The sequence below is a fragment of the Ambystoma mexicanum genome, chromosome 12, assembly GCF_040938575.1.
Source record: "Ambystoma mexicanum isolate Mex_15411 chromosome 12, UKY_AmexF1_1, whole genome shotgun sequence".
NCBI lineage: Eukaryota > Metazoa > Chordata > Amphibia > Caudata > Ambystomatidae > Ambystoma > Ambystoma mexicanum.
Window position 1 is genome coordinate 1,185,173,257 of NC_090936.1, and position 25,719 is coordinate 1,185,198,975.

A 25,719-nucleotide genomic window follows, 5' to 3' on the forward strand; every position below is an offset into this window, starting at 1 on the left:
AACACCATCGAAGGTAGTAAAAAATCTGGGAGTCCTAATGGACAACAACCTAACCCTGGAGCCACAAATAAATGCAACAGTGAAGAAATGCTTTTTCCCCCTCCGGACGGCAAGAAGAATTCTACCTTTCCTCTCCTTCTCGCACAAAACACTCACTATCGTCGCCCTAATCATGTCTAAAATAGACTATGCAAACAGCTTCTACCTCGGAATACCTGAACACCTCCTGAAGAAAATGCAACAGATCCAAAATGCAGCAGCAAGACTACTGCTCAAACTATCCAGAAGAGATCGCATCTCTTCAGCCCTAAAAACCCTACACTGGCTCCCAGTTAAATATCGCATCACCTTCAAAACAATGTGCATAATCCACAGGGCAATCGGTGGACAAGGAGCAGAATTCCTACAAAAGAAAATAACAGTCTACAAACCAACGAGACCCCTCCGATCGAGCAACGAAATCCACCTGGAACTCAAACCATACCTCAAGAAAAAACTTGGAGGCACCTCCTTCTACCACTTAGCCGCAAGAACCTGGAACAACATCCCAAAGGAAATAAGAAACACTGAAGATCACCTACAATTCAGGAAATCACTAAAAACCTGGCTCTACAACACCACAGACTAAACCTGAAAAACGAAACTGGTAAAAAGGATAACTAAACCGGAAAGACACGGACATCCCTGACCGGGGAGGGTTAAGCCCACGGCAGCTGGACGGGTGACATCGGATAAACAGGAACACAGGCGGCACACACGGAGACTGAGTTAACTAACCCAGACAATCCCACCAACACTTTCGTCCGCCCCGTAATCTAATTACTGGCAGGTACCACGTTGGTGTGGAATTATCGAGACATTGGCAATCATCCCCACTACCTGAGAGGTTGTCATTAGCAGATGCACCGACCACTAGAGTCTAAATGGAGGATAAGGGAGTCATGATAGAGCATGGAACCTGTAGGCCAGTCAGACCCAGATCAGGACAGAGCCGCAACAGGGGAAGACTACGCAAGACGAGCGCTTCAATTCAGGATAGAGATGCAAACTAACCAACCCTACTAACAATTTCCCTTTCTGCTTACACCTTGCAAACTCCAAACCAAACACAACCAAAACCGACAGCACAACAAACCGCGCAAACTTCACTACATTGCAACAACAAAACAAAAATACACATAGCCTTGCACAACAGTACACGACGACTACCGGCCGCAAACACCCCAGGCCCAGCCAACGGACCCACCGGGCTGAGGCCACCAACAGCACATCACTGCTCTCATGCACTTTTCCTGCTTCCTCCCACTAACTCAACTCCCCTCCCCCTTTTTCAGAGCCACCAGAGCGCCAAGGGACCTCTACGGTGGTGATAGTGCGCGGTACAAATGTCCTTTAACATTAACATAGCTGAAGGTATGTTGGACCCAGGCCCCAGAAAGCCTTGTGGACAATGCAGAGGGTTTTGAATGTAATCCTTGCATCCACTGGGAGCCAATGGAGAGATTTCAGAGCTGGAGAGATACGATCCCAGGGCTTGAGGCCAAGGACAAGTCTCAGTCCTGTTCTGGATGAGTTGCAGAGGGCGGAGAGTAGAGGCAGATAGATTTAGAAAGAGGCTGTTACAATAGTCCAACCTAGAGAGAACCAGAGCTGGGGATACCATGAGCTTCTGGGGGAAGGAGAGGAAAGGCAGAGTACCTCTGAGGAGGTGCAGTAGGAGGTTTGACTTTTTAGAGACCTCAGAGATGTGGGCGGAGAAGGAAAGGGTGGAGTCAAAGATGACCCCGAGGTTCTTAGCCTTGCAGGAGGGGGTAGGAGGAAGGTCAAGGGAAGCTGGCCATAGAGTGAGGGGAAAGGATGGTGAAGGTGTGCCAATGAGGAGGATCTCCGTCTTGCTGGCATTCAGACAAAGATCATTGGCAGCACACCAATCTTGAATGGCAGTTAGGCAATAAGAGATGAGAGAGGTAGAGGAGGTGGCTGAGGGCAGCCTGAAAATGAGTGGAGTGTTAGCACTGGGAATTTCAACAGAAAATGGCAATGCAGTGGGCGAGAGTTGCCAGGTATTGGTTGAAAAGACAGGGTGAGAGGTTAGACCCCTGGGGAACACCACAGGTAGAGAGGAAGATGATAGGAAGGACCCAAGTTGGACCTGGGAGGGTCGATCAGAGTGGAAAGAGGTCAGCCAGGCCAGAGCCTGATCGGCGATACCCAGGTTTTCACGGAGACGGTTGAGCAGGATGGTATGGTTGACCGTGTCGAAGGCAGAAGATAGATCGAGGAGGATGAGGCCAGAGGGAATGTTAGAGTCAAGGTTGGAGAGCAGATCTTCACGGATGTTCAGGAGAGGAGTTTCCATGCTTCTGGCAGCTCTGAAGCCAGACTGGTGGTCATGGAGAGAGCCAACAGAATTGGAATGAAGGTTAAGCTGAGAGATGGCGAACTTTACCAGGAGTTTGCCCAGAAAGGGAGTAATGGAAATTGGGCGATAGTTAGCTGGATAAGAAGGATCAGCTGTGGGTTTCTTGAGAAGAGGATGCAGAAGGGAGTGTATGTTTAAGTTCCCCCTCTTCCAGCTCTGCCAACTTGTCCACCTTTTCTCCTATCACCCCTGCATGTGTCTCACACCTCCTGTCCAAAACTCACCCTACTGCTGCCCCCTCTGATCCCATCCCCACCTCCCTCATCCCCAAAATGTACCCCCTCCTTATTCCCTACGTAACCACCTTCTTCAACATCTGTCTCTACTCCAGCTTTCAAACATGCTACCATAATCCCAATCCCGAAGAAACCTTCTGCTAACCCTCTCCCTGCCTCAAACTTCTGGCCAATCTCCAGTCTCCCCTTTATTTCTAAGCTCATCGAGCACCTTGCCTACTCTTAACTTTCTGCTTTCGTCTCATCCCACTCCCTCCTCCCCACCTCTCAATCTGGTTTCCGCCCTAAACACTTCACTGAGAAATCCCTCACCTATGTCCTCAACTCTCTCCTCACTACTCGCTACACTAAGCAATCTTCAATTCTCATGCTCGATCTTTCTGCAGCTTTTGATACAGTAGATCACCCCTTACTTCTTAGCACTCTGTCCTCCTTCGGCTTCAAAGACTCTGTTCTCTCCTGGCTCACCTCTTACCTCTCCAATCGATCCTTCAATGTCTCATGGGGCAGCCACAACTCCTCCAGCCTCCCCCTGAACTATGGCCTCCCACAGGGTTCTGTGCTGGGACCCTTTCTTTTCTCTCTCTATACCTCCCTTCTCTCCCCAGTCATTTCTTTTCAGCATTTCCCATCACTTCTACGCTGATGACACCCAACTCTTTCTTTCCTTCTCTTCTTTCACATCTGACCTCCACCTCACTCTTTCTTCCTGCCTCATGGCCATAAAAGTTTGGCAGTCATCCCACTTTCTTTCCCTCAATACTGACAAGACTGAGGTGCTTTCTTCCCGCCTAACACTCTCTCCCCTTCTCCCTCCATCCACTTTACACCTGCCAACCTCCCAATATCTTCCCATGTCCGCATTCTCGGCCTCCATCTCGGCTCATCTCTCTCCTTCTCCAAACACATCTCACTAACCTCTCTAGCTTGTCGCCACCACCTCTATAACATCCGCAAGATCCGCTCCTCTCTCACATTCCATGCTTCCAAACTCCTAATCTCTTCCCTTATTTTCTCCCGCCTCTTCTACTGCTCCTCTCTACTCTTTGGACTCGCTGTCTCTCACCTAACGCCCCTAAAATCCATCTGCCACTCCTCAATCCATACTCTGTCTCCTCGGCCCTCGAAAGACTTTCTTCCCCTCTCTCTCAACTTGACTGACTTCCCTTCCTCTCAACTGAAATTTCAATTCCTCGGTCTTGTCTTCAAATCTCTCCATGACCTGGCAGCCCCCTACCTTTCCTCCCTCCTCATTTTACTCCCCCTCCCGCGCTCTCCGCTCAGCAAACCTCTACCTCCTCACTGTACCCCCAGCGCCATGTGCCTCCTCATGCTTCCGCTCCTTCCAACTCTTGGCCCCCCTACACTGGAACTCCCTCCCGCTTTCCATCTGCTCCACCCCTACCTACTCATCCTTCGGCCACTCCCTGAAAGCCCATTTTCTTCACTCACCCCCCCCCCCCCGGCTTCCTTTCCCTACCCCTCCCCTCCTACCCTTGCCCCCCTCCTTTCCCCCATCCTCTCTCCTTCCCCTCTGACCTTAAATTGGTAACAAATACTACTTAAGGGCAAAGAGGACACCAGATCACTACCCCCTTCCCTTCCCTTCCCCTCCCTCCCCCATCCTCTCTCCTTCCCCATTGACCTTAAATTGGTAACAAATACTACTTCAGGGCAATGAGGACACCAGATCACTCCCCCTCCCCCCTTACCCTCCCCCTGCCTCAAATTCTACACCGTAACTCCCCTCACCTACCCCCTCATCTACCCCCCCAATCTCCCTTGTAAATAGTTCTACTTATTGTTCTAATGACCTGTTCATGTTTGCAAATATGCTTCTCTTACTTTTGTACCCGTTATCTTGTAAAGCGCTTTGGCTTAAAGCGCTATATAAATTCAATAAACAAACATGAGCAACCCTTTTGTCTCCTGTAAAGTAGTGACCAGAATACTGTCTGAAAACCAAGGCTACAGTTGCCTTAAGGTGAACCAGTTGAAGTTTGTACTCTTCCTGATACATGCGTTTGGGGGGGGGTGGGGGGGAACTATTCCTTCTGGTTGTCCTTCTACAGTCCCGGTCTCAGTATTCAAGTATTTGGGCATTTACCTGAGCCTGAGTCCAACCAACATTCTACGGCTTAACCTTAATCTGGTAATTAGCACATTTTCTTCAGATGTAGCTCACTGGCAGGCTCTCCCGCTGACTTGCGCGGTAAGGCAGCGCTTTCCAAAATGTTGGCACTCCCTAGATTTTTTAATGTGCTGCAAAATGGCCCAAAATTCCAAGTCTGCGTACCAATTGAGAATACTCTAAGAGGGCTGATATGGGGGACAGAAGCAGCCATGCATAGCTCTTTAAAAAAAAAACGTTATCTATAAATCAGCACACAGGTGATCATTCGATTAACAACCAAATACAACGCATTTCCTTCAGCTTAAGGGATCCACGTTTCCCACATCCCTCCCCCGTTACCCCTTGGGAGAACGTTCACTCTCAAGTCTGGTTGGGCGAGACTGGGTGCCAGCTGTCGCCGTCCGAGTGCAGGGCCCTCGCGGTTAGGCGCGGCTTCCAAGTCAATGGCAGAAAGTTTCGATCATAGTCCAAGAACGGTGCCTAGATGTTCGAGAAGCGTTGAAGGATGCCTCCCTTGGCTGCAGTGACTTTCTCCGTTATCAAAATGTCCCACAGTTTAGTCCACCAGAACGTTATCAGGGGGCCTTCTGCAGACTTCAAGGTGCAGGGCACAGTAATCTTTGCCGCCAGCAAAAGGTGGGTTATGAGGGCCACCATCCTGCCAGTTCTCGGGTAAGGGCCGGGGGCTCCTAGAAGAATAGTTTCAGGAACCAGAGGGATCGCTGCTTTAGTAATATCTGGTCCCAGCTAGGCACTGCCCTTCGAGTATATGTTGGCATCAAGGTTTAGTAGGGAAATTGGCCTATACACACTGTTGTCCCTGGGATCTTTCCCGGGCTTATGAATGAGGACCGTGATTGATTCCTGCTTAGAGGAGTTGATGGTTCCCGTCGTAGCAAAGGAGTTAAAGAGGAGTGTCAAGGGGGCCACCGGCTGGGGGCGAAAGATTTTATAGAATCGAGAATCGAATCTGGGCCCGGGGCTCTGGGTTTGAGGCTCTTTATGGCCGCGTCAACTTCCTCACCCCCAGATAGGAGCCTCAAGACTTTCCCTTGCAGAGGCCTTGAAGCGACGGAAGGCAGCGCCCTGCAGGTAGTCCTGTTGTTCTGCTTGGTCCCTTGGAGGTGACGTCATCTCTGAGTGGTGGGCCACCACCAGTTATAGTTTGTCCTGCTCTGCGAATTGGGCCGTGCCATGAGGGTCTCGTAAACCCAGGATAGTATTCCTCTTCTTGGCTTTGACGAGTTTGTCCACCAACAGTTTGTATGCTTTGTTGCTTTTGACGTAGTACCACTGTTCGGTTAGCAGGTGCGCCGTGGCCTCAGCAACGTGTGCCTCTAATCTCTTTTGTGCCACCTATAGAGCCCGATAGGATCTCGGGGACCAGCCCTTCCGAGTGTGGGTGGCCACAGATTTGAGGATCTCATTCTCCAGGCCTGTGCAGACTTCTGGCCTGCGTTTGTGAAAGGCTGCACCTTGGACGATCAGTTAACCTCTCACCACAGCCTTCATAGTGTCCCAGGCGTTAGCTGTGGGTGTGTCCTTGTTCCGGTTTTCCATGAAGACATTTTTGATTGACTTAGCTATGGAGTCCCTTACTGACATAGTTTAGGATGGGGTCATACAGATTCCATCGGCGGCGGGGAGGAGGATGATCAGGTCATGGGCTCGTAGAGTCAGCGTGACAGGAGCGTGATCAGAGAGGACCCTGGGGCCAATGCGGACGTCTGTGAAGGCTAGGATATGAGGGGAAGCCAGCAGGAGGTTAATCCGGGTGAAGGTTCTATGTTTTTATGAGTAGAAGGAGAAGTCTTTCTCCTCAGGGTAGATTACCCTTCCTGGTGTCCACGATCTCTAGAGTTCGGAAGAGATGAAGAAGGCTCTTTGATAGTCTGGAGTCTTTGGGGGACGGGGATGTGACCTGTCCTTGAGTGGGTCGGGGACTCCGTTGAAGTCACCTCCAATGATGACTTGACCCTCGATGAATGGGAGGAGAGCCTCTTCTAAGTCCCCGTAGAACCCCTATTGGTTGTTGTTAGGGGTGTAAGCTGAGATGAGGGAGTAAAGTTGGCCAAAGATAAGGCATTTGACTGCGATAAGGAATCCAGGATTTGAGGGGCCGACACCTTTTGCAAAGAGGATTGCCGTGCCCCCCCATTTTAGCGCTGTTGGAAGCCAAAAATTGCAAGGTAAAGAATCTGCTGCGAAGGCGGGAGAAATCTGCTGGAATCAAGTGAGTCTCTTGCAGAAAGACTACTGAGGCTTCCCCGTCCTGTAGGTGTTGTAGAGTGGCTTTCTTTTTTGGGGGGCGGGGGGGGATTGGGGGTGGCGTAGTTCCGACATTTAGTGTGACAAATTGTAGTTTCCGGTGCGGGCGGGTGCATCTTGGGTCTTTGTAGGTCCCTGGGATGGGGGAAGCGGGATTCAACCATTGTCAAGAGGTGCGTTCATAGCAGGGTCATCCTGTGGCTGGGGTTTTATAGGTGGCCTCCAATGAAGGGCGAGACTTCAACATTGACCTCCAACGAGAAGCCGAAACCTGAACTCGGGGAGCCGATTTCTTTACATCAGGGCTTCCCATAGCCAACAGGGCTATAACAGTCCAAAAAGGTTGGGTTTCACTCCAAGGGAAATACGGTGGCATGCACCTTGGAGTCGGGCATGGGCAGTTTGTGTTCCAATGCGGTTTGTTCCTCGGGGGAGCCACCAACCATTATTTAATCTTCCAGTTTCTTTGTACTCCCGACCAGGATGCGCACCTTGGTTTGAGGGGAGATTTGCCAGGTTTGCAGTCAGTGAGGCCGGGTGTTGGGGGCCTTTGCACCTCTGGGAGAACCGGGGCGTAGGATCGCTTGCTGCGTCGTTGAGTTGGCTAATCATTCGGGTGGCTCCATTATGAGAAAACTGTAGGGCCGTTAGAAATAGCCATTGATAGCGAATTTGGTTGTCTTGGAGAAAGAGCATGAGCAGTCGGAGGGCCCTTTGCTTCTGCAGCATCAGGAGAGAGGTCTTGGTAGATTTGAAGCGGGGAGCCTTGGAATGTTAGTTCGTTGCGAGATCGACCTATAGCAGAGAGGGCTTCCTTGGTGTTATGGAAATGGACTCTCGTGATCACATCCGAGGGGGGAATCCAAATCCACCCCTCATCACGGGCATAGCCTGTGGGTGCGATCCAGCAAAAGTTGTGACTTGTCCAAGTGCAGCAGCAGCGATTGAAAAGTCATCCAAGTATTCAGCCAAGTCCTCATACGGAACTGAGGAGGGCACCCCCCGTATCCGCAGGTTATTGCAGCGGGCCCTGTTTGAGGTCCCTCTGTTTGTATTCGAGGATCTCGGTTTTGTCCATCAGAGCCTGAATTGAGTGTTGCACCTCTACAAGAGTTGTCGAATGCTCTTGGACCAGGTCTTCCGTCTCCCCCAACCTGTGCTCGACGTCTGAGACCCTCTGGTCCCCCTCTTCCAGTTTTGAAGACAGCTCTGACATGCATGATATGAATTCTGCCTTAATGTCAGACAAAGGTGCGGAGATCCTCTTTAGTTGCGAGGGTCCCTCTGTCTTCTAAGAGCTTTTGGGGCGTAGGTTTCGGGGGCTCTGCTTTCTTTCCTCTATCCGCTGAGAGGAGCATGGTGGAAATGTCCGCAGTCTTAGGAGGTTTAAGGTGCTTGGCCATATCCTCAGGAGCAGTTCCGGCGCACCAGAGATAGCTTGAGGTCAGAATCGCTGGAATGTGGGCTCCCTCAGCAAGAAAGAGATGGTTGAAAGGGGTCCGGGAAGCGTCAGAGGAGTAGGTGAGATGTAGGGGTCCCCATGGGTTCTGTGTTGAGCTAGGTCCTTGGCCGGTGAAGGGTGAGACTAAGGGGGCAAAAGGAAGGTGTCCCAGGGTTTCTCCGAGAGATTAAATTGGAGTCGATGCGACTAGCAGACGGGAAGCTGAACTGGGAGCTACCTTATGTCCAAGAAGGTCGAGGGTTCAGCCGTCACAAGATTAAGATATGCGTAGATATTAGCAGCAAGATGAGGCCCAGAGATTGGCGTTTCTCAGTGGAGGGTGCAAGATTGGAGGCTAGCTCACTGGTTCTGTGCAGAGGTGAGGGGCCTTAATTTGCGCAAGTTCAGGCCAGGCTCATGGCTGCTTGGAAGAGGTAAAGCTGAGAGCCTGGGTGTCCCAGGAGGCTGTTGCCTCCCCCTCTGCCCCAGAGGTAACAAATTGCTAAAAAGCCCCCACCCGTATCAGGCCACCACGGAAAAGGAAGCAGAGTGGTGAGTTTCAAGTGGGTCCCCAAGAAGAATACTGGAGGCTTGGAGGAGCAGATGTTAGAAGAGTGTGCTCCAGGGCCACCAGCGTGCACTGGATCCCCACCGGGAGCACCATGGCGGAAGGGGATGCACTGGCGGCATCTTCCCACTTGCGTCCTCCCCCAGATACCTTCACAGCTGGGCTGGTGCTAGAATATGGGCGGCAGCGGGCGCGTGATCTTCGGTCCGGGAGCCCGGCGGGCTAGGTGGAACACAAATATGGGGCGCAGAGTGGCGCTGTGTTAGGCAGCAACCTGTGCAGTTCCCTTAGGGACCACTACAAAGGATTTAAGACTACAGGTGTTGGCAGTAAACCCGCTTGGTAGCAGTCTGTACCACCCAGATTTACCTGGTAGCTGTGGCTGAGCAGTCGGATCATCCCTCAAGATGATTTAGGCAGTATGCAAAGTATACACAATAGGCACTCGGATACAATAATACAAGCAAACACTGACCAGAGCTTTGGTATCAAAGTATATAATTATTTATTTAAAAACGCAGTTTGAAACACTCCAGCACTCTTATTGTAAAATGTTCTAAACACAGTTACTATTGTAATATATACACCCCTTTTTCCTCATCAGATAAGTCACAGTAAAACACCACTTATTTTCCATACAGAGGTGAGCGCTTAACTAGATTGCACTCCAATAAGTTTGTGAGAAAGGGAGGGAAAAAGACAGAATATGGAAAGGTACACCACTCTAAGATTCAGGAACACTATAAGCAAGGCAGAAGAGCAAAAGTCACTGGTGGGCCAAAGTCCAAAGGCTGGGCCCACTCTTAGAGAGAGCAGAACACAAATGCGCCCAAGATCACACAGTTGCACTAGGCTTAGAAAGTTTTGCAGAAGGTTCAAAAAGAGTTTAGAGAGGCTTAGGAAAGTTTAGCCAGGGTGTCCCAGGCTAACCCAGGTTCAAAAGCCGGGGGCTAAATCTACCCCGTACAGTCGGTAGCAAGGGAAGCCAGGCGGGACACGGTACCTTAAGTGGGAAGGATCCTCCAGCGGTGGAAGTTGTTCCTGGTAGTGAGTGCAAGTTGCGTCGTCGTCCAGGGGAAGAGAAGATCTCGACTTGGAGGAAAGATGGAGGTTGCTGCACTGCCAAGTAAGAAACTAGCCACAGAGTTTTCCCATTAAAGGTGGTACCTTTGTTTCGCGGTCGTGGTAAAACGTGGTATCCCGGTTGCCGGGGTGCTTGGCACGAGCAAGGCGGCCGCAAGGTACATTGGGAAAGCGAAAAGACCGTGAAATTGGTTATCCCCACCAGTCAAAGGAAGAAGACTCTCCGGCGGGAGATCTCCTCTGTCGTTGGGAAAAGTGGTGAGGCAGTCCAGCAGGGCTCCACCGGTAGTGGTGTCGTGGCAGGTCGGCTCAGCTTCTCCCTCGTCTGATTCTTGGGTCCTGTGGCGACTTCTGAAGTTCCAGTCCCCAAAGCCCTGCTTTTATGCAGAAAACCCCCATTCACTCAGCCTAGCTGTCACTCAAACATGCTAAGTGGTGAGCCGGCCGGCTCACCACTTGGGCCAATCAGGATGGAGTGCGACTTGAGTTGCCTAGGCAACTCAGTCCAGGGTGCCTAAATTCCCCTCCACCCCTCCTAAGTACCCCAGACAGAGTGCCACCACTTTGGAGGGCTTCTGTGGAGAAGCCCGCCAAAAAGTGGAACAAAGGGCTCGACTTGGGTTGGAGTCACAGAAGAGAACACAAACGCCATTTTAGAATCAAGTTTTGGCAAAAAATACCAACCGGAGAATTAATATTAATTAAATAAACCGGCGGTATGTTCGAGGCTACCGTAAATAATTAAATAAAGGTAGTAGCCTAAAACAATGGGAAATCCCATAGGAAAATATTTGCGGTTCAATATAAAAAGTAGTATCCACTGCCACCAGCCAAAACTCGATCAGGGGGGACGGAGACGTGCCCCCTCGACTAACAGACCCCGGGGCAATTGAATTGCCCCAGCCAGTACGTCCACAATATGATTGTTTGTACTGGTTCTGTTGAGAATTTAAGACTAGTAAAGTCAATGGTGACTTTACATGCCCTGGGAGACAGTGGTCAGTCCCAGGGTATGGAGTCTATACTGGGGGGTCACTATGACACCCCTGTGTCACTGCACTGAGGGTGCTGTGTAACACACATCACAAAAACATATGAAGCCCTATGGAGTAAAAGACCCCATAGCCCATTAAACCCATCTAGATTCAAAGAAACCCACTCAAATCATGTCCAAGAGTGAGGGTAAAAGAGTCTCACTCTTGGCAGGAGAAGAAAATAAACCCAAAAAATCCAGCAAAGCTGCTGGGGGACTCACTAGGTTAGGAAATTCAGCCTAAATGGAGAATTCTCCCTAACACGCTGCTCTGCCAGGCTCCCCGAGTCCCGCAGCGACTCCGGTAGGCCCTGCAGTTTCGGCGGCGAAGGAGACCTCTCCGGCGGGGGGCCACCGTCCAGAGCAGGCCGTGGCCGCTTCACTTTGCAGGCACCGATTAGGGTCCCCTGAACGCTGCACCGGTGGCGGGGTCACAGCTGTCAGGTGAACGGCACCGGGGAGGGCTGAGGGGAGGAGGGGATTTCAGGATTTAGGGGCCCGGTTCTATTCCGGCACCAAAACAGCCACTGGAGAGTTGTTGCAGTAATAATAATAATAATAATAATAATAAATAATAATTTGGCATTTATATAGCGCTACGAACCCTCAGGTATCTGAGCGCTGCTTATTATTACCCACGGTGTGTGGTGCTCATTTATCGACCTCGGAAGGATGAAACGCTGAGTTTGGCGCTGCCGGGATTCGAACCTGCGTTCGCAGGCTCTGCACTGATGTCAAAGCGAGCGCTCTACTCGCTGTGCCACTTGACCGGCTAGGGACTCCAAAACGGCAGTGCGGCCAGGGCGGCCTGACTGCCGTTTTGGAGTCGCTCTGCGGCAGCTGACAAAGTTCACCAGCTGCTCTTCGGAGCTCTAGTAAATGCTGGGGGCTCAACTCGCCACCATCTGAGCCCCCGGCGTTCTGCAACAGGACACTGGCATCCGCTTCGTGGAAAATCAGTGTTATATGGAGACAGGAACAGGGAACTGGCCCTCCCCGTGATGATACGCCACATCTGGCAGGTGTGGGTTGAGGCACATCAAGACACAGGGTGGGGGAAGAAACCAACACTGGAACAACCCCTGTGGAACAAAAGACATCTCACTGAACTTTGCAAAATGGGGCATTTCAGAAACAGAGGTATCAGGCTGGTAGACCTGGCCGATGTGGTGCAGGAGGGACAACTTATCCAGTTCATGAAATTGCAAGACACATTTGGGTTACTGGGGAGGGAACACTACATACATATGCAGCGGGCCCATACTTTTAGATCTCAATTTCCTGCTTTGGGGATGTCCCCAAATGCTCACCCATAGAAGCCAATGTTTTTCCTGAACGCATTGTTGCTGAGGTCACATCGACAATATATCAGGTACTATGAATTGTCCCGACTCAAAGACAGATGGGAAAGAGATGTAGGGCCAATAGATCCGGAAGAGTGGATCGAGGTGCTCATAGTCCCACGGGAGAACTGAATTGCTGCTAGGCTCTGCCTGATCCAGTACAACATACTACATCAGGTATACACTACTCATAAGCAGTACTGGACCGATGGGGTGCAACCGATCAGGACAACTGAGATGTGGGTTGACGGGGGGAGAATAGGGGCAATTTTGTGGGTGTGCACACAGATCCAAACAGTTAAGGGGAATGCTTTCCACAGGTTATCTGCAATATTGGGGTCTAGGGTCCCGTGATCCCAAGCTGGCAATACTCGGAATCTGGGGGAGGCTGGGTTCACAAAGCATGAAAGAGTGTTCTTGTCAGTTGCACTGGGAACGTCAAAGAGGATAATTGCGGTAATATGGGGGCTTTACGGACCGCGCGATGCTCAGCCTCTGGACAGCCGAAATGGATAGATGTATGTCCCTTGAAAGATGTGTATACAAAGCATGGGGGTTGTCCTAAAATATTTGAGAAGATTTGGGAAGGGTGGGTTGGGGAGGATTGAGATATACGATGAGTAGAATGCAAGTCTTGCCCTATGCCCTGCACCAAGTATTGATTGCCATGGGAATTGATATGCTATTGCATGTCGATCTCATGTATGTACCACCAATAATGCTACATCTAGCACTGCCACTTGTATGTTCACTGTGTTTTTTGTTTAAAACAATAAAAAGTTATATATATAAAAAAATTGTAATAGTCGAAAAATCCGATTAGTTATCCTCAAAAAAAACTAGTCACCAGCCATCTCATAATAGCAACATTTAATTTATCTATATTGTTATCGTTCCATTTCAAACGATTTTTGCCCTCATTGACCTCCAAACCACGGTGGCATCTATGGATGTAGGACCTATATTTCCTAGCAAAGCTTGCAGTCAGCATATAGATTGTTTCGTACAATTTCTAATTTTTAACAACCAACCATCATCATACTGCTCACAAATATAATCTAATTCTGACGAAGAGTGGCATCTTTGCCATGATGGTTGATCCTGTCAGTTACTACGAAGCAGTTGATTTATCATACAGAGTCCCCCTTTTCCATAAATTACTTCCATTGTGATCCCTATATCAACTTCCTTCTTCCATTAGTATCCTTATGCTTATCCATGTCCATTAGTGGTGGCTCTTCCCCACAGTCAACATTAAAATCTAGTCACAATTACTTGGGCTCCTGGGCACTACGGTGTGTAGTGCATCCAACATTTCTTGGATATCCCTTTTTACCGGGACCCAATATATATTTACCAGCATTAAGAGTGTTAATGTATCATACTTCCACTTTTTTAAGCGCACTACTAGTGAGCCCTTAACTTTATCTATCTGCTCTATAATCTTGTATCCTGAGTTGTACCGAATTGCTTCCGATAAAATCTGCCAGAAGAGCAGCCTTTCTTCCCCAGTGTGGCCGAAATATCCAGTACCCATATAATACTTATTGTAAAAAAATAAATGTAAAAGTTCTTAAGTATGTACATAATCTCTCATCTACCAACAGCGCAACAAACCCTCTCTAGTTCCAAGAAATGAACTTATCATATTCAATGCTAGGGCTGTTTTAAGTTTTTTAGTTGTGTTATGGCATCTCGCTGAGACATAGCCAACCATCTCCATTCACTTACGTCTGATTCGTATCACCCTCCAACTCTTCTTTCTGACAGGCCATCCCCGCGCATATCTTTCCATTCTCCACCCTTTTATCCTCATTTCTACCAAACCCTAAGCTATTGTCCATTTTAAACCCTTAAGTGCTAAGGACGAGGTATCTCTTCCTCAGCACTACGTTTATAGTGCTGAGTACGAGATACCTCATCCGTTTTAGCACTTACCTTGGGGGAGTTGGGAGAGGGTGTTGGGGGGAGGGGGTTTCAGATCGCCCCCCCTTGCAGCTCCCATCTGACAGACCACCAGGCAGTGAAGGTGAGGACTTCCATTCCGTGCCTGTGGGTGGCCGTTATGACATTGGCGCACGCTACGTCTGCCGACATCATCAGGAAATTATATTTGCATGCTGAAGTCGTTCGGCTTCAGGGTGCAAATATAGCAGACACGATTTCTCATGCTGCGCAGACATTTCCTGCCCTATTTGCATGGGGAGGGCTCATTGGAAAGGGGAGACTCTCCCATTTCCAACAAGCCCTCCCACAAGCAGGCCAAGGACCATTACATCCTCGACCAGTAATCCGACTAGACCACCAGGGTATTGATTTGGGGGTGGGCCCTACCAGGCCAAACAGTCCCCTACCAAAAAAATAAAAACAACAATGCCACTATGTTTTGGCTTCTTTGGGGACAGATGGATGCTGTTTTGCACCCAAGGAAGGCAAAACAACATTACACTCTACATATTATGTAACACTTGGGGATATCGGGTGCTGTCTCCGTGCTTGTGGGCCAGTCCCCTTGGGATCTCCCCCTCATCCCCCCCACCCCAAGGATGGACAGACCCTTGCTGCTTCCCTGGAGGGGGGGGGCATTGGGCTTCTGGCACCATTTTGCCACTCCTGGGAAGCAGCAAGGACCACTAGGCCACCAGAGATATGATCTTGGGGGTGGGCTTCCCGACCCACCAGCCCCCAGGCCAATCCACCCCACCCAGATCCCCCAAAAATGCCAACAAGAAGGCATAACATTGTTTTGACTTCTTTGGGGGGCAGATTAGTGCCGTTTTGCACTCATTTGCCACCAAGGAAGGCAAAACAACATAGGGCAATTTTTCCAGAGGCATACTAGGGGCATATGGGGCTGGCCCTTTGCCTGTAGGGCTAGCCACCTCAGGAATGTCCCAATCGAGGGGCAGATCCAGTCTGCTTCCCTGGGAGGCAACACTGAGGGTCTGGACCCATTTTGCCAACCCCACAAAGCAGTCAGGAGCACTAAGCCACCAGGCAAAAGATTTTGGGGTTGGAGGGCTGTTTTGCCCATTGCCTGTCACAGTACACCCGGCCGTCCTGGATCTCTGGCAGGGCCACGTTCAAGCTTTTCCCTCTGGGGTGGGATGGGAACCCTACAGGGACGACCCATAACTTCCTATGAGATGGGGGGGCGGTTGACCTAAGTGCGAGGCAGGCGCCCAAGGCGGGGGGGGGGCAGCACCTCCCGGTCGCCGTAGAGCTCTGACTGGGCTGCATTACATCTGTTCCCTCATGGGAGGAATGTGGACCAGGCTGGGGCTCCCTGGGACAGCCACTGGGTTTGTGGATGGTCGACCCACATTGGAGACAGGCACCCAAGGCTGTCCTGGGGCTCTGGCTGTGCCGCGTGACTGCCATGACTGCCACTGGACTTGGGGACAATCAGCACAAATGGGACACAAGTGCCCAAGGCCAGAGGCAGCACTCCAGGCCGTCCTGGAGCTCTGGCTGAGCGGCATTACAGCTTTTGCCTTTGGAGTGTGATGGGGACCCTGTCAGAGCTCCCCGAGACCGTGGCTGTAGTTGTGGAAAGTCTACCCACATTGGTGACAGAGGGCCCCAGGCCAGGAGCTGCACCCCCGTCCGTCCTTGAGCTTTGGCCGTGCCACGTTTCAGCTTTTCCCTCGGGGATGGATGGGAACCCTGCCGGGACGTCCCATGAGATGGGTGCGGTCGACCTATGTGTAAGGCAGACGCTCAAACGCCAGGAGCGGTACCCCCGGTTGTCCTAGAGCTCTGGTTGGGCTGCAATACCGCTTTTCCCTTCGGGGAGGGAAGGGGACCCTGCAGGGGCTCACTAGGGATTCCGCTGGGCCTGGGGACAGGCAACCCACATGGGAGACAGGCCCCCCCCAGGCCGGGGGATCGTACACCTGACTGTCCTGCAGCTCTGGCCATGCTGTGTTACAGCTTTGTCCTCCAGGGAGGGATGGGGACCCTGCCGGGCCTCCCTGGTACCGCAGCTGGGCCTGGGGATGCAGAATCCAAAGGGGAGACAAGTGCCCAAGGAGGGGGGCAGTACACTTGGCTGTCCTGGAGCTCTGGCCATGCTGCGTTACAGCTTTTCCCTCTGGGGAGGGATGGGCACCCTGCGGGGCTCCCTGCAACCGCCACTGGGGTTGAGGACTGTCGACCCACATTGGAGACAGGCGCCCCAGGCTGTCCTGGAGCTCTTGCTGTGCTGCGTTGCAGCTATTCCCCCAGGGGAGGGATGTGGACCTGGCTGGGGCTCCTTGGGACCGTCACCGGACATGCGGCCACGCGACATACACCGGAGACAGGCACTGAAGGCCGGGGCCAGTACCCCCAGCCATCCTGAAGATCTGTCTGGGCTGTGTTACAGCTTTTTTCACACCAGGGAGGGATGGGGACCCTGCCGGAGCTCCCTGGTACCGCCGCTAGACTTGTGGACGATCAACCCACATTGGAGACAGGCGCCCAAGGCCGGGGACAGCACCCTGGCTGTCCAGGATTTCGGGTTGGGCTGCGTTACAGCTTTTCCCTCTACTGAGTGCAAGGAACTAATGGTGGCAACAGTAAAGACAGACACAAGTGATCACAGTTCAAGGGTGTTTATTAAACTGCATAAATAGCTGTATAAATGGGTGGAAACAATGCCTAATCTAAACCTAAATCTAAGATAGAAGCAGGCTATGACTATCAAATAATAACAAGGAAGTCCTAGTTGTGTCTTGTCAAAATAAAAGGGCCTATACTAAAACAAAATATACAAATCCTTACCTCCACGTTATAAAAATGTATGGGCTAGTGTTCACAAGAAAATAAAGAAGTGTTCACAAATAATAAGCCAGGATGTTATAGCCAGGGTCTCCCTTCCCCACGGACGAGGTGGGACTCTTGAGCACAGCACACGGCTGGGCTTCTACAGCACAAGGCTACAGTTCCTTTCGGGATCTTCGATGGTTACGTCTCTTTCCGCAAATGTCTTTTGCCTCGGAGTGCCCAATCTATCCAAAATAACAAAACTAAGTTCCTTTTCGTATGTACGGTCGGTGATGACTCTTTACCCTGGGATCCCCCTCTTCCGGGCTAAGATCCACCTCTATTGTTAGTATCCCTCCGTCTGGTTCACTACAGCTTTTCTCATACTATTTTACATGTTATATTCACGGGTCTCAATGTCTTTTTAAACAATCTTTTACTGCGGACATCCCTCAGCCGTGTTTACTCTTGACAACACAATGTTCACAGGGTTATTGTATTTCATCCCGTTTAACAGGCACTCAGCCGGGTTCACACTTGGCAATTATACAGTTCACTTGGTATTCACACCAGGTCAAAGATTTTCGACTGTACAAGGGCTTTTCACTCATCCGTGTATGACCAATTTGACCTCTTACGGTGGCCCTCCAAGGGCCTTCTGGTATCGGTAGTTTCAACAACAGAAGACCGGTAAGAGTCTTATGAGCACCCACGTGGCGCCGGACCACTCAGCACCTTGTCTCTCTCTGGGTTTTCTAAACAGTTCTGTTACACACAAAGTCTTTGTTCCTTGATTCACATTACGTTGCTACTTGCAACCTTTGCTCAATGACAGTTCTGTTTACTATCGGTTCTCCCTCCGACTCACCGGCTGTGATGAACCACTTGGTATTTCTGGTCTCTGGAGTCAAAGACGTCCGTGCGTGCGTGCGTCCGTCCCTTGTGTTGGGACATGTTAAGTAAACAGTCCTGGTGTTAGTCCGTTGTCTTTCATGGTGCAAGAAAGTGTTCGTCTCGGAACGAGGGGACGGCAGAGAGGGGGTTAGAGAGTAAGTATCCTATGGGGAAAAGGTGTTATAAGGAAGGGGGATACCGCATCTCACCGGTCGTATATTTTTAAAATATACTTCAAAAATACACACTCTGTTTCAATAAATCAGTAGATACCCATTTAGGATGGGACACAGACACTTCCTACATCCTGAGGTGACAAATAACTAGCTAACTGTGGATATTGCTTCAACACTGGTACATTTAGAGCAATACTGAGTGTGTGTATTTTTAAAGTATATTTTAAGTGTTACATATTTGCTCCCTTCTAAAGAGGGCTTATTCAAACTGACTGTTAAATTAATAAATAATTGTCTAATCAAGAAACCATCAGTTTAAGTGTTTATTTGGATACTTGTCACTGTGAAACTATGTTGCAACACTACAACTCACATTGACCCCTCTTGAGATAAGCCTGGCTGCTCAGTCACTCTACCAACTTGTGTAGTACATGCTAATACCAAAGGTTCGGTTAACGATTGCCAAGAGGACAAGGCTGGTGAATTCTCCCACAGGGTACTGCATACAATCTTGCCTAACACCCTACAAAACTAACTTCTGTGACATTTCTGCATCCTAGCATCGAGGGGACCCGAGATAGGAGGAAAAGTGTGAGCGTGGCTGCTGAGTCCCTTTGAGCCGCCGTGCTGCGGTGACCACCGTCCAAAATCACTTAGCTGACCCGATTCCTGTCCTTAGAGGGATTGTGCATCGCGTTTTGTTGCAAACTTCTATCGAGAGTCCTTGCAACTGTGAACACCAAACTGAGATCAGCTGGAACATGCAAACCCTGTGAATCGAGGACTGTGACTTTCGGCAGGAAAGGCAACCTCGGACCCTCTTCCGTTGTCCTGCCAAGTCTGAGGAAGAATCAGAGTACCCGGGGGTAAGTTACAGAGCTTCTAACCTACCCCTATACTCCCATCATAAGTCAATGCGCTTATAATAAACCTTTATTGTAACAATTTTGGCTTTGCCACTGCTTGCTTGCGCAAGACTTCTGAAAGTTGGGGCTACTTTTGGCAGTTAGTTTTACTTGTACCCCAACCCTAAGAATCCTTCACTGGACCCCAGAGACCCTAACTGCACCGTTTTCTGCATCAAAGTTTCCGTTGAACTTTTACCTGAACGATTGGGAAAAAGGTCCCAGACAACGTAGGGCTGGACCATTCTAGTTAGGGATCATCTCTGTGGACCTTGAGTGCATAATACTAATCTAACCTTTCCTTTGTAGGAGTTTCTGACAAGTATTGTGCCCTATAACAAGTGAATGTATATATGTACGAAATGCATTATTTATCGTAATACAATTTTGGATGATTATATCTGCTTAGATTTGCATGCTCTGCATATAGTCCGACATCTAGTCGTAATTGTGAGTATTGCATCTTGTCTTTCGAGGATCGAAAGGGGACGTCGACATGAGCGTGCTTGTAACACTATCCCCAACGTGACGTGTAGTGTACCCAAAATCCCTCACGCATCAAGGTCCCTCTGGTTGTGTTTTTTCTGCTGTGAGGGAGCCTTATGACTATTGTGAGCCAGTAAAGATAGAGAGAGAATAGTAAGATGTCTATGTTCCTTCTACTCCGAGCGGGAAGAAAGGGTGGGGGCATGTGAATCCAAGCAGATACAATCATCAGAAATGCTATTACGGTAAGTAATGCACGTCTTCTGATGCTTGTGAATCTGCTTAGAGTCACATGCTGTGCATAGACTAGCGAGCAGTACCCAGAGTTGGAGGTGGGGTGTGAGAAGGAACAGTAGTAAAAAGATGTCTTAGTACTGCTTGTCCCACTTGAGAATCAGACCTAGAGTGAGTATCTAGGCAGTAGTGTTTTGTAAAGGAGTGAACATAACTCCAGGTTGGTTGCTGCTTTGCAAGTTGATTCGAGAGTAACATTTGCAACAAATCCTATGGAAGCCCCAGTGCCCAGATAGAGTGTGCTCTAGGCTTGAAGGGCAGATCTCTTGTCAAGAGTGTAGCAGAGTGTGATGCAGTTTACAATCCACTTTCAGATGGCTGATTTAGAGACAGGGTCCCCTTCTCTACCAGCCGCCACTGAAATGAAAAACCGATTTGTCTTTCTTAGCGGTTTTGTTTTTTCCAGATAATATAGGACTGCCCTGTGCACATCAAGTGTGTGTAGTCTTCTTTCTGCCACATTAGTGGGGTTCTGGAAGACGTGGGTAGTTCTATCGATTGGTTCACATGGAACTTTGAAATGAATTTAGACGCAAACTTTGGGTGAGTGCAAAAAACCACCTGAATTGTGAAGAACAGGTCTTGAAATGAAGGGGCCTATAATTCACTGACTCTTCTTATTGAAGTGACTGCCACTAGGAAGGCGGTCTTGTGAGTGAGTGCTTTAAGGCTAGTCTTATGCAAGGGTTCAAAGGGAGATCCCATTAGTCTATTTAATACCACATTTAGGTCCGATCCGGGAGCTGCGTTTGAAATTGGGGGATGAAGCCCTTTAACCCCTTCCATAAATGCCTTGATCACTGATCTTCAACCACAACACCTTCTTTTGGGATGTAGGTTAAGCTGGAACGGAAGCTAGGTGGACCTTCAGGGAATTAAAAACCAGACCAGAGTCTAGCAGATGAGTTAGGCATACGACAATTGGGTTGGAGAGCAGTCTATGGGAATGATGCTCTTAGAATTGTACCAGATGAAGAAGCATTTCCATTTTTTGGAGTAGCAATGTCCAATGCATCTCTGAGATAGTTGGAGGTGCCCGAACTCTGACTTCAGGAGCCAGGCCGCTAAGTTGAGAGTTTGCGGGCAAGGATGGAGTGTTTCTCCCCGGTCTTGTGAGAGCATGTTGTATGAGCAAGGTAGCTTCATCGGAGGAGAGATTGACATCACCATCAGATGGGAGAACCAGGGTTGGTGGACTCACATATGGGGCACCAGAATCATTGTGACTGGTTCCTGGTGCATCTTGTGCACTATCTTGGTGAGTAGGGGAGTAATGGGGGAAAAGCGTAGACAAATTTCCCTGACCATGTTATCCAGAGCCTGTTCCCCTTGGAGCGGTTCTGGGGGTATCTGAAGGCGTAATCTGGGCATTGTGCGCTCTCCGAAGTTGCAAACAAGTCGATCTCCGGGAAGCCCCATTCCGCGAAGATGTTGGAGACAATGTCTTCGTGTAATTTCCATTTGCATTCTGTGGGCAGAGGGAAGTCTCTGCTGAGCACGTCTCCCAGAAGATTGAGTTCCCCTTGTGATGCTGGAAATGCATCGGAGGGACAGGGCCTCCGTATCCTTGCCCTTTACCTTTTTTTATTGCGTGTTCTGTTGTGTTTTCCACGCACAAGTCCATGTGGGACTCCTGGTGGTGCAGCTCTCTTTTGGTTTGGTGTACAGACCCATGGATACCCTTATGGCACCCATGGGTGGGGGTACAACCCTGTGCCACTAGTGTACGTTTTTGGCCACCTGTGTGTGGGCCACAGAGCAGGGTATGGGCTGGTGGCAGCTCCTTGCTGAATTTGACAGGTGCTCCGAGTATCCTCCATTTTGTATTACCCAGGCCCTGTCATTGGAATCAGTAGATTCGCCCCGTGGCCTCTTGCCTTCCATCGCCCGTTACCTTGGTTTTCCCGAAGTCCCGGGAAGCCCAGACTCCGTCCCTTCCCCTGACTGGCTGTTGGGTGGAATTTCCATATATGTTAGTGTGGGGAAGTGCCGACCAGATTGGCTGGAGCCCTCCCAACGACCGTATGTTGTGGGTATGCCTGTGGGTGGGACCTGGGTGAATGGAGTGTGTGACAAATACACAGTCTGTGTTGTGAATGTCTAGTATCTGGTGTTTGACACAATGACAGACAGCCCGGCCCGAAACTGGTGTGCATGCAGTGTGTACTGTTGAATGGCGTGGTACTTGTCTGAATCCACATTCTGTGCTGTGAGTGTCTGGATGGAGAAGAATGGCCTGAATGCACTGTGCGCCCGATTGCTGACAGCCTGAATGCTCTTCTGAGTGATTGGTTGCCTGGGTGTGACCCAGCAGAAAGAATGGGAAATCTACAGTATATCTGGGGGCCTCTCACTGCTAGAAATCGTTCAGAAGCTGGAGATGAAACTGACATTGAAGCTGAAGCTTAACCTTGAAGCCCTGCTGGAAGAGAAGTATTGCGGTTGCTCTACTTCATCGATCTGAGAGCTGCTGTGCCTTCAAGAACTGACCCAGAGGACCTGGTTAGGCACCCTCTTCCCGAGCTATGAGGGACCATCGTGCACTGCTAACCTTCGCCGAAACGCCGTGGAAGTCAGCCTACGAAAGACTGTCAGCCGGAGACGGGGACCGCCGACAAGAAACGAAGAGAAGTACCGGACAGCCATCCACCATCATTGACCAGGGTTCGCAGGTTTGCTATAACCGCTGGAGGCCCGTCAAAGTTAGTTGCCCAGAAGTGGGGACTGCTTGACGCTGTGCTGTCGACGACTGGAGCCGCAACGCTCCTTTGCCTAAGACATTTGATTCCCGGACGCGCTCATCCTAACCGCTGACCGCCTTATCCCGCCGGAGAGGGCCAGGTCGTCGACGCGCCAAGGAGCATCCGCCGGTGGGTTTCTCGCCACCCAAAGACTGTAGAGACGCCGGACTCCTCGACGCCTTTGCTGGGCCGCAGTTCTTCACAAACTCTTTGCAGTCCTGAACTATTGACATTGAGGTGCCCCTCAGGCCTCATGCTTGCAGGACGTCTTCGACCCGTTGACTAGCACCGCCAGGATCGAAGCTGCTGCCTCAACGCCACTGAAATTTTCATTGAGGATCAGACGACAAGTTCACCTTCTTCGAGGCCCGTCGATGATCCGTGGCTCCTGCTTTAAAGGGAGTCACTCAAGGAGGATCCATCAACGCCTTCTAGAGGAACTCTGCTATTCCAGGTACAATGGGGTGGTAAAAACATTTTAGAAGGAAATAAGACTAATTGAACAATATATGGACTGGGCTTGTAGTATATCTTTATTTTACAGGTTGCCCAGGCAGGGGGATTTCCACACAGAACTGTGTCTAGGTAACGGGGCCAGTTTTCTGCCAATTGTTCTAACCAACTGCTTTCCTCCTATGTCTATTGTTGGTTACCCTTATTAAATGATTTGTGTGACATTTGACCAGAGTACAGTTGATGCACTTTAATGCAATCTAATAATAATTGTGGTACCACTTAGAACTGTATATACTTGCCATTGTAGATTAACTGAGCACAAAGTGAGTTATTGTGATTGTGTACATAACCTTGAACCTAAATTATATAAAGATTGTTTTAACTAATACAGTGTGCGGACATTCCTTTGTGGGCGCTTGGGGACTATACTGTACTTTAGAACCAGCCCGCATCACCTCCTGAGAAGCTAGGCCTCGATTGCTCGACCTGCGCTACCCTATAGAGAATCTTGGCTGTGGTCCTCTGTGCCTCTCCTCTGCCGTATAGAGAGCAGCAGTACAGACACCCCCCTCCAGTCTTTACACCCCTGGAATGGGTTGAGACAGGAGGTACATACAGCGTTTGGAGGCCACTTCCAAATGTCCTGGGACAGTTTGTGTAGCCCTGGAGAGTGTGTGCCCCCCCTGGTTGTTCAGGTAATACATGGCCGTGGTGCTGTCCGTGAGGACCAGTACTATTTTCCCCTGGAGTTGTATTTGAAAAGCCTTTAGGGCTTTGAACACTGCTAACAATTACAACAGGTTTATGTGGTTGGATGCTACTGCTGGGGACCAAATGCCGTGCGCTGTGTGATGAAGGAGGTTAGCCCTGCTTTTGGGTGTTTAATAGGCATGTTCCGTACGAATCCCCTGTTATTAGCCAGTCGTTGAGGTAAGAATAGCCTGGAATGGACTGCCTGCGCAGTTTAACTGCCAACACCAGCATCTTTGTAAATATTATTGGGGCTGAGGCAATGCTGAAGGCAAGGACCTCGAAATGATAGTGTTTGTCCTCCATCATGAACTTTCGGTATTTTCTGTGCGCTGGCAGCATTGAAATATGAAAGTATGCATCTTTCATGTCCAATGTTGCCATGTAATCCCCGTGTTAGTAGAGGGATTACCTCTTGCAGTGGTGTCATTCAGAACTTTTGTGGTTTGACAAATTTGTCCACAAATTCTAGCGCAAGTCTAGCGCAGGGCGCATGGTGAGATCCTTTTTGGGTACAAGTACGTACACTGATTAAATACCCTTGTTTACCTGTAGAACAGAGACGACTTCGATCACGCCCTTTTCTTGCAGGATCTCGACCTCTTGCAGTAGGATCTCCAGATGTTCTGGCGATAAGCGTCTGGACGTTGGTGGTCGGTATCGAGGTGGTCGGCTGAACTCGATACAGTAAACGTGGGTGACTGTCTTAAGCACCCACTGGTCTCCGGTCATTCCCTCCCTTGCATGGAAAAATAATGTTATCCGTTCCCCAACCGGGGAGGCATGGGAGGGGACCCGGATCGGTTAAGTCATTTTAGATTCGAGGCCTGGGAGCTTTTTGGGGTGGAGCTTCTACCTCTTCCTTTGCCGCAGCGCTGCCCTCTTGGCTGAAATTGGCTTGTGGCAGCTGCCCCTTGTCCTGAGGACCATGATCTATTTGCCGTTCCGTACTGATTGTGGGGGGAACGTGGGAAAGATTGTCCCCAAAATGAGCGGCGAGAGCTACCCCCAAGCTGCTTATAGGGTCTTTGTGTGATCAGGTTTAGTGACTTTATGGTTTCATGTTCCTTTTTTGCAATCTCTAAAGCCTGATCCACCGTCTTTCCAAACAGGTTAGTTTCTTCTACTGACTTGTTAATGAGGGATGCCTTGGTTTCAGGTTTAAATCCCACATTTTTTTAACCATGCGTGCCTTTTCAGCAAGGTACCTTGGGCCAGTGTTCGTCCCGCTGTTTCTGCAGCATCCAGGGTGTTTTTAGGAATGTTCCGATTGACACTCCTCCCCTCCGACACACCCATCAGACGTGATCGTGTTGGGTCTGGGACTTCCTGCGGGCCCTCCTGGAGGAAATTCCACTCGACGTCGCTGTAACTAAGCAGCAATGTGGTGTTAGCTATCCTGGTGGAGTAGGGAGCTGAATATTCTTCCCAACCGTCTAGACATTTCTTTCGACGCGCCCTTAGGCCTATTTGCAACTGAGATGATGTTCGTGAGGCTCTTGTGGATCTCCAACGTATCTGGGAGATATTTCGACGGGCCTAACTTTCGACTTGTTCAACAATAGATTGTGGTAACGTTCCCAAATTGGCCCCCCATTTCAGAAGTAGCAACCATTACTGTGTTCTTAATAATTGTTGGAAAAAGACTGCATTTTTCCTCCTTTTCTGCCATTCCTGCTCAACCTAGGTTCTTGAGCTTAATGTATACCCTCCACAGGTGAGGGAGGGGCAGGGCCACAGCAA

The 25,719-nt window shown here is 49.9% G+C and overlaps 1 protein-coding gene across 1 annotated transcript in view; it reads right to left on the reverse strand.

Moving 5' to 3' along the window:
* ARID2 (AT-rich interaction domain 2) overlaps positions 1–25,719 on the reverse strand; it is a 1,843,885-nt gene that overhangs the window by 444,216 nt on the left and 1,373,950 nt on the right. The gene's annotated exons all lie outside the window — the stretch shown is intronic.